This window comes from Macrobrachium rosenbergii, chromosome 28 (assembly GCF_040412425.1).
Source record: "Macrobrachium rosenbergii isolate ZJJX-2024 chromosome 28, ASM4041242v1, whole genome shotgun sequence".
Lineage (NCBI taxonomy): Eukaryota > Metazoa > Arthropoda > Malacostraca > Decapoda > Palaemonidae > Macrobrachium > Macrobrachium rosenbergii.
Genome location: NC_089768.1, coordinates 19,655,001 through 19,665,000, shown reverse-complemented (window position 1 = coordinate 19,665,000; position 10,000 = coordinate 19,655,001). Strand labels below are relative to the sequence as shown.

At 39.3% G+C, this 10,000-nt stretch overlaps 1 long non-coding RNA gene and 1 pseudogene across 1 annotated transcript in view; both read right to left on the bottom strand.

Annotated features, from left to right (window-relative positions):
* Positions 1-1,094, bottom strand: part of LOC136853846 (uncharacterized) — a 19,386-nt pseudogene extending 18,292 nt beyond the window's left edge.
* LOC136853904 (uncharacterized) overlaps positions 1-10,000 on the bottom strand; it is a 608,104-nt gene that overhangs the window by 190,322 nt on the left and 407,782 nt on the right. The gene's annotated exons all lie outside the window — the stretch shown is intronic.

Below are 10,000 nucleotides of genomic sequence, written 5' to 3'. Positions count from 1 at the left end.
AACACCGCAACGTCAATGGACAGAGACAGATGATGATGGTGGAGATGATGAATGGTGTTGATTCCGGAGGCCCGATACCCTGCTGGTTCGGGAAGAGGCGTTTCTAAGGAGGAGGAGGAGGAGGAGGAGGAGGAGGAGGAGGAGGAGGAGGAGGAGGAGGAGGAGGAGGAGGAGAGGACCCCGCTGGAGGGGAAGAGGCGTTGCTGAGGAGGAGGAGGAGGAGGAGGAGGAGGAGGAGGAGGAGGAGGAGGAGGAGGAGAGAAAAATGGGTGAAACGACGAAAAGGGATGAAAGGATGAAGGAAAACAGGAAAAGAAATAGGTTGAAGTGGAAAACAAACGAAGGAGGTTCGATAGAAGGATTGCTGAAGAAGCATAAAATGAAAATAAAATGAGAATGACAAGAAACGATTAATAGAGTAAAGGGCAAGAATTTTTTTCCTTTTATACTCTAGTTTCCATATCAATAAGCTCCCATTCACCAACGAAAATTTACGTGTCACGCTGACTGTAAAATGTAGCTTTCTTTTTCTGTTCCATTGAAAGAAATTATAGCCAATTATAATCTTTCTAGCAAAAGAGGTGAACGGAACTTAAACGTCTACTCTTCTTCTTCTTCTTCTTTTAACGTGCTTTTTCCCCATTTTTGTATGGGGTAATCACGATGCCTTCTTTGAAGGACTTTTTGATTTGGCTTTTGGGTAGACCGTAGTCTCGATCGGCTGCCCTGCCTGACATCGCTTAGCCCCGGTAGTGTATGTTACATGTATCATACCAGACCCAACGCCCTTTCTTCCCAGCAGCGTGAAGTTGTTGCGCGGGTAGGTCGAGAGTTCGAGACGTGTGAGTTGTTTGTAGAAGATGTTGTAGTGGCTTTGTTTTGTGTGTGTATTTAGTCTGTAACACCCATTTGCTTTTTAAGCAAACCTATCCGTTGATTACATACATAATCCCGGGGTGTCTACACGGATAGCAAAGTGTCCGCCTCTCTGATCAGTCGGCTGCGGATTTGAACCCGCGCCACAGACCTCTACGAAGTCCGAAGCTGCTGCTGTAACCGACTGTGCCATCGAGGCTCCTTAAACGTCTACTCATCGAGCATAGTAAAATATAAATTTTCGTTTGTAAGCTAAATATTTCGGAGTATCAACGTTTCCTGAGAAGAGAGTAAAAATAAATCTTCAGAATCCAACAAATACTCTCATACGAGTACTTGTGGCAACTACAATGACATCTTAACCACTCGATTTCTTCATACTTTTGGCTACAAGTCATGATTGCAGAATGCAGAATAAATGAAGAAACGCTTTCCTTCCTGAGCAAGCTTCGAACGCACGTTAGCATGAGTGAGGTACCAATTAATCCACTCGGCTACGAAGAATGATATTAGCTTATATCAGCTCATACTTGCAAATAAACCTGTCTAATACAGGTACAATTTACTAGAGCTAGAACAGATTCCTGCTCACCGTCGTAAAATAATGTTTTAATCGTTTCGGCAACAAAGGCGAGCAGTGATGATGCTTCTTCATTAATAATAAGCAACGACGTTCATTCATATGCATTATACATGGGCATAAAGATAACAAAGACCCAGCATCACAGATAAACAACTCCCTCACTTCATCAGATTCGCCCTGTTACCCTTTCATTTATGACTCAATATAGTCACTTTGCTGCGCATCTCACTCTCTCATTTGTCTCTGTCAGAGACCTTCCTTTATTGGGAAACTATCATTTGTGCCGTGACGTATATGGACAAGTGTACATGTGCATGTGTGAGTTGTCGGTGTACGCTATTGTGCTGCAGCTAGGTCGCTTGTTTTGATTGCAGGTATACAAAGAGCACAATTTAGCTCTCGTGGTATGTATCCATTTGACGGCTGCGTTTGTGGGTTTTCCTGTGAAGTGTATGCGTTGGGTGATGGCTCTTTGTGTGTAGGATTCTCTTTCGTCCATTTTCAGATTATTTAGTGAAAAGCTCTAAATGCCGACGTGCGAGTCTGATCTTCAGCCTGAGTTTGACTGACTCATTTATAGATTTTAAGCATACATGCCAAGCACTGGCGCAACTAAGGCCATTCAGCGCTGAAACGGAAATTGAGAGTAAAAGTCTGAAAGGTGTAACAGGAGGAAAACTTCGCAGTTGCACTATGAATCAATTGTTAGGAGACGGTGGACAGTAAGATGGAAGAAAGAGAATATGAACGGAGGTACAGTAAAAGGAATGAAAGGGGTCGCAGCTAGGGGCCGAAGGCACGCTGCAAAGACCCTTAAGTAATGCCTATATTGCACCACATGAGGTGCACCGACGGCACTACACACCCCCCCCCCCGCACCCCCTTCCACCCTACGGGGCTTCAGCCTGAGAGAGCGGTCGTTTCTGTAACTTGTGACTTTTTCTAAATATAATTTTTCCCGCACATACTAAAGAAGGTCATCGTGCTGCTGGGAGTGACTGGAGAATTTGTAATTAAACCTTATGCGCATTAAATATCCTTAGGAAGCAAATACCCTTTTGACCTTTGCTGTGCAAATGATTACTTTGTTCACTGATCTTAACAAAGTGTTTTTTCGTAAATGAAGCGCAAATGCTTAAAAAACATTCGAGCTGGAACAGAATTTGTAAGAGGTTTAAGCTGCTCTTTTCTTTTACGTACGAGTGTCAAGTACTGACGAAATTTTAAACTGTATTTCGAAAGAATGGAAAATAACACATTCGGTGCTCCGTTTTAACTGTGACGAACGAGGCTACGTTTTTGTTTCCGTTTGTTTGTTTGTCTGTTTGCTAACAAGATCATGCAAACTGAAGTCTCTTGGCTGGCAGCAAGTGAATAGATTTTGCTCTTGATAGGGATGTAACGATTAAGGATCCTTTGTTAGGGGAAATCGGACTGCTCAGCCTTGTTTCAAATGTTCCTGGCTTATGAAACTGAAGCCTATGCACCATTCCCGTAGAATTTTGTAACCAAGTTTAGTCAATACTTCTGCAAAGAAAGACTGACTGGAGGTTATGTCTCTTTTTAACCAGTATATTTCGCCTGGATCCCGACAAATAATTTTTAGTCGATAAGAATATTTACTCACATGGGTTTGATGTTGTCAGAGGTATTTTCTATACGATTATATATTTTTATCTATTCCTTTTCATGTATATTGTTTTGCTGGAGACGGAGGAAAGAAGTAATTTTTATTTTCGCTTAAATACAAAAATAAATATTCATTTACATTTCCAAGAAACTTATTATTCGCAATTAACGGAAGTGTCACACCGAAAATATCAACTCTTGTATCTTCAGTGGTGATTCGTCCTAAATAAAAGATGCACCAAAAGAGAAAAAAGTAAATTAAGTTTCAAGAGGGCATGTCTCCATTATCATCTGCACTGACAGACCTTTAGCTACATCTCCTAGCTAGAGTATATAAATTTCAATTCTCATTTCTTAGCTAATCCATTTTTCGGTTATTAAATTGGACGTAATTCGATTCCTTCCCCACTATTTGATCTTTTGCACTGTCATATAGTCTCTTTTCTTGAGGCCTGTGCGGTGCATTTTATTTTAGAATACCATTTAGACATCTGAGTCAGGTAAATTTCTAGGCGAATATGCTCTAGCAACTTGCTTTACTTCTATCTAATTGACAGCCTATGCACTTTATTCTTATTGTGGAATCATTCATCAGATTTGAAAAAAAAATGGACGTGCGAATTTTCTATTTTCTAAAACATTTATCCTCCCGCTGAACTTCTGCTATCACCAAATTATTCAAACTAATCCCCACATCAAGCTAATCAATGGGACTTAATTTTCAGACATTCATTTCATATAGTAGGTTCTGTCGATTAATTTATCCTGTCTTGATAATATCAGTTCATCTTTCTTGGTAGCTCCAGGTCATAACGCTGTGTTAATCAATTTTATCGTTAATAAATTTTATCGTAAGCTACAAAAGCCTTAATGTCAACGTTGCTGTTTTATGTAATAACTCATTTGTTACCTTCGGATCGGCTCGAGTGATCTCATAACACAGACACAAGTCGTTCTACAACTGATATGTTTTGGTTCAAATATATTTTGAAATAGTTTACGAACTTCAAACGCTCAAAAAGATGTACATATATTCATCAAAAAGATGTACATGCATTCATCCTTCATCAAACCTTTATTTTCTGCCTTTGGTTCATTTGATTTTACTTCATCCATTTTTCTTGTGGCATGGAGGATGAATCTGGGTCATGGGCAACAGGAATATAGTTATTCAAGGAAAGGAGGGAGTCGATGTATAACTGATCCGTACTATCTTGCGCCACTTTACCCCATACATTATATAAGCTAATAAACTGTGGTCAAAACAGTGCAAGTGAAAAGCGTATGTATTTCAGCTACTGTCAGCAGTATGCACGTCAATCATTTCACTCAATTTTGTATTCGTCCATTATAGAAATACAATTCCACTTAAACATGATTATTAAGAAAATAAGCTTTGGAAAGATTTGAGATTCCGTCTGGTATTAGTCTGGCAGTAAACAAGAATACAAGAGACAAATGTAGCAAAGCGAACACTCATATGGAATATGGACAGTGCAAGGTTTAAATTGTGTGATGAATAATAGACATCGCTGGGTTAAATTGTATTATGGATATTGAAAGATACACCACATTATTATTGATAACAAGGCTTAAATTTTCGTCAACAGACAACGCTGCCTTTCATTTTAAACCGAGAACGAGATTCTAACACCAACAAAAAAAACCTGAACAGGAATCGAGCACAAAACAGGCTTCGCGGATATCTCGGAAAAGGTTGATCCTGCCTCCTAGAGTTGTATGATAAACTTGTATCAGGGGGATCGTTTAAACCTGAAGCAGAGTCTCCCAGAGAACTAAAGGCCAAGATATGGTGATCACCCCTATTCTGACTCAGGGATGTCTCGAGGGATCAGAATGTTCCTGCAGCATGTGTTTTACTCTGGATGCTGAAGCTGAAAGGGGATTTTGAAAGCATACCGAGGACGTTCCTGTCTTGTATGGTTTGCATGAAATAAACAACACTGAATGTGGTATAAATTAAGATATGTACAGTAAATTTGGGTTTAACTTTCAGAATTTCAAATGCATAGCTGATCATCCATTTGAAATGTAAAACTCAAAACTTGTAGGTGGACTGTAAAAGTGCCACACTCTTTGTGTAAAAATCTGAAAAAATAAATAGGTTGTTTGCGCTGTGTGTGTGTGTGTGTGTGTAGGGGGGGGGGCGGCAAGCCGAGTTCGAATTCCAGCTTATTTGATACCTGTCATTTTAGATTTTTCTTGGTTACTTCGATGGCTGCGGTGATAAATGTCAACTATGCCCAGCTAACCCATTACCATAAACATCGCTGTATAAATAAGTAATCATGTTTACATATGCGGATTAGAAAATAAATGAAGACTCCATTTCTATAACTGTCAGAGTTCAGACATCAAGCAACGTCTGGCATGCGTAGCTACAGCCATCACCTGCCACCAGACAAAATATTGCCGGTTTCCCCACGACGCAATATTATTTTTCCACTGTTTTCCTCGACGAAGCGAGGAAATTTCCCCTAGCTCATCAGTATTTCCCCCTCTCCGGGAATTTCTTACTCGTAATTTACCGTTATAAGCCATAAATATCAATTAGCTAATGACTGCAACTCTCTCTATCTCTCTCTCTCTGTTCTCTCTCTCTCTCCCTTTTCTCTCTGTCTCTGTCTCTCTGTCTTTAAGGGAATATTTTAGTATCAGTAATTCTACTCTCCCCTTATCTGAGCACAATAGCTGCCATCCAGAGGGTCCTGGCGTTAGGGAAAGCGATAACTATCATTGCATAAGTGATGCTCTCTGCTTAATAAAAGGAAGAGTAAAAGGAGAAAAGCTCTTAGTACAATGACGTAGCACGAACATATACGTAGCTACCTACATACCTATATTGAAAAAGAAGAAATGTCTTTATTCACAGCACATCTGGCTACAGCTGTATCCCAGTACAGCATGAACATCCCGGAAGTTAATGGTAGTAGGAATGGCTGAGGATTTCCAAGCCCTGAAATGTATGATTCACCAATAGGGGAGCCGTAAAAAAGGCAGGAAATGGAGCGAAGCTCCCTTTTAAAACAAAAGGGAGACGATAGAAGCCTCTTAATGCCAAAGGAGAGAAATCGAACCCTAATGCGTTCCGCCAGTTTCGTCGAGGAAAAAGACTCTTCCGTGTGTCTTAACCGCTGGAATTGTTTTAGAGGAAGTTATGCCCTACAGTCCCTCAACACCCACCCCTCCCCCACACTCAACCCTTCCTGCCCAACCCCTCCCTCACCCCAAAAGGATGTTACGTTTCTGGTTTCGGTTTTCGTCTACCTGTTACTGAGCTAAAAATAAACAAACAGTTTTTTACGACTTTCTTCTAAGTTTCCAGGGAACTCTGGGTTAGGCTTTAGTGTGGATCCAAGACTGCATCTGATTCCAGGATTTACTTATGCATTGAGGATTATTCTTCATATAATTTATAGTCTCTGTTTTGATAAAATCTAGAAGACAAAACGTTTCAATTTTTTATATTACACCTAATTCCCCTGGGATGGGGCAAGGCCTATGAGACAATTGAAGGTGAACGTTGTTGCCTTCATAGAGATTTATTTGAAAAATTTGCTTCTCTCAGTAATGAAAAGTCAAAGGAAGAAGAATTTCCACTAGAGAATCTTTTAAAGATTATGGATCTTTTGATGGTTATGGAGTCTTTACGCTATCCACAATAATACTATTTAAAGATCATGCATTTCGTGCTGGTGATTATGGTTTTACTTCTGTGCAACAGCTGCTGCTAATAGTTATTAATAATATAAAATGATCACTACAAATCATACAGAGAATGAACACGCAAAAAGGTTTGAGAACGAGTGTTACCCGTAACATCGCGAGCAGCGGCAATGCAAGAGACACCGACCAATGAAGTCTGAAATCGTCAGTGATTACGATTCTTCTCCGGAGAGAGGAGGATGTATTCAGCAGCCACTGAATAAGATATTCTTTGCATTGTTTCACAAAGTGAATTAGATTGCATTCATGATCGCTCTCGTAAAGGATTCGAAGCTTTTAGCCTGATTATCCCCATCCGGTCTCTTTTGTGGTTTCAGGCATCCTTTCGTATAAATGAATAAAACATAGTTAGCGAGAATCGGCTTAGTGCTGCAATGGCTGTTTGTTACTTCCGGCACAATGTTTGTTTCCTTTAATTCGCAAGAGAGCGAGGGATAATGAGGAAGAGTAAAATAATAAGGATGTCGGAGATAAGGGTCTTTGTTATACATTTCTGAAAAAAGTTCAATGTTTATTCTTTAGTAGCGGAAACGAGAACAATAACGCTAAATATAACCTTGCGTTCTCAGGATCCGGTGAGCGCTTTTCCAGGCTATATTTCCAATAAGTCCTTTAGGACACAGAAAAATGGTCATACCATTAATCAACAAAATAGTATAATATGAGAAACAAGCACATCCAAACAAAGGAAAACGCACCTGAATTCGCGGTGTTGCCTCAATAAAGTTCAGGATTGTGTTTGTCAGACTGAATTCTCTAACGGACGTAAATGTATCGAAATTTGTTACAAGTTCTCTTTTAGGAGTCCGTTATTATGCCAACGGAATTTAATCTTGTTATTAATCGTGACCCTGCAGACAGCTGTAGGGTTCCGACGCTGATAGGCATAGTTTGCTCACCATTTAGATACTAAAACAGAGAGAGTTTAACCCTAGCTTAAATGAGGAAAAGTTCTGGGAAGGAGGGAATTTATAACTACATTCCCAGAAGCCTTACATCATTTGTTAAAGGTGCTGCAATGGCTAGGCCTAACAGGAAGATTATTTACGCCCCTACCGGAAATGGAGAACGAACATAATATGTAAAAGAGTAAAGGTGAGACTGGTGGAAGCAGCAGCCGAAGATATTGAATTGAACTGAATTGAATATAGAATTTAGGCCAAAAGCCAAGCACTGTGACCTATGAGGTCAATCAGCGCTGAAATGGAAATTGACAGTACAAGTTTGAAAGGCGTAACAGGAGGAAAACCTCGCAGTTGCACTATGAATCAATTGCTAGGAGAGGGTGGAGAGTAAGATGGAGGAAAGAAAATATGAAAGGAGGTACAGAGGAATGAAAGGGGTTGCAGCTAGGGGTCGAAGGCACTCTGCAAAAAACTTAAGTAATGCCTACAGTGCACCACATGAGGTCCACTGACGGCACTACTCCCCCTACGGGAGTTAGGCAATAAAGACTACTTTTGGAAGAGAATCTTTGTATTTTAGATTACATAATATGAAAGATTAGGTCTACTTCACAGCCGAGAGATTAATGATAAGGCTGCCCACGGTATCAACTTGTATGCAGTATAAAAACGAACAATTAACACAAGGAAGATGTTGTTTCTTAAGAATAAGCAAACATCGCAACATTCATGTCTAACATCCATCTATCTTGAGATTCTTATAGGTAATAAAAACTAGAAACCCTCTTAATTACGGGTGTCTGTTATTTTAAAGTACGTTTTGTGTCCTTCTAAGATCAGATATAACAATTATGTGAATACATAAATATTATTCGTAAATATATAAGAGCATGCCCGCAGTGACACAATTATGTATCTAATTCATTACGAATATTGCGAGTTTGCACGATCATTTGTAGAATTACTACCGGACTGCTATAGCACACTGTGCTTAAACATGATTGACATCCTTCCATGCCAAGATTTTGTGTTAATAATCAAACACTGATGGTTCTGGAGAGATAGTTTTTCGATAAGGCCTTTGACCATTTGTACAGAGCAAAGTTGTAGTGGTTAGACCCTACTGCTGGCGATTGAATATCTTTCTAACCTCGTGTAAAGTCATCTTAAGCATTTACTCTTATGTGTTTGGGAACTAATGAACCGGTTACTTATTTGCATAATTTTTCCACTATTATTTTTCAAGGGTATGGTGTTCCATGAAAAAATATGTATAACAAAGATACATAAACTGATATACATATGCAGACATGCAAACCGCTTTGGGAAGTTCTTATTTTTAATGTAGTTAGTCACTAAACTGTAAATTCTTACAAGACCTGGCGGAATCGAGAGAGTAGAACCATACCATATAACCCCCTCATTCATAAACTGTATAATTCTGTTACTCTTTGAGGAGAGAAACACTCTCAGAGCAGCAGTCCTTCCCTATCCGACTGAATTCTTGCGCCTGATATATCTTTATTAACAAGAGATATTGATCAGTTCATGATACGATCACCAAACTTCTCTCTCTCTCTCTCTCTCTCTTCCCCTTCCTAAATATGTTAGTGTAAATTATCGTAGCTTCCCCGCGCGTGATCTAATATTGTGACGAAAAGGGTGCTGGAATTAGTGAAGATAACAAATGTTGTTTCATTTTCGGAATATTTAACACTAATTCGCTAATGCTGTCACATTAGTATAATGAGCCGTCAGTTGAGAAAGGCAGCGTTTATATTCCGGTGCAAAACTGGTTATTGAAATAAATGATAATGATCAGCTTTGAAGGAGCGAGAGGGAAAGTGCATACCGAATGTTTAGGAAGATGCTAAGTGTTAGCTTCCAACGTAACTGCATTTATATCTACATATGTGCAGGACTGTACTCTCTCACTCTCTCTCTCTCTCTCTCTCTCTCTCTCTCTCTCTCTCTCTATATATATATATATATATATATATATATATATATATATATATATATATATATATATATATATATATATATGACCTCATTCAAACTGGATGGTATCTAATGGAGTATCTATTCAGAAAAAGTTACAAGCTTTCTTGGACAAACAGTCCACATTATCGAGTACCCGTACAGGTAGGGAACTGTACGGATGCTTTGATAATGTGGACTGTTTGTCCAAGAAAGCTTGTAACTTTTTTCTGAATAAATACTACATTAGATACCATCCAGTTTAAATGAGGTCCTTTTT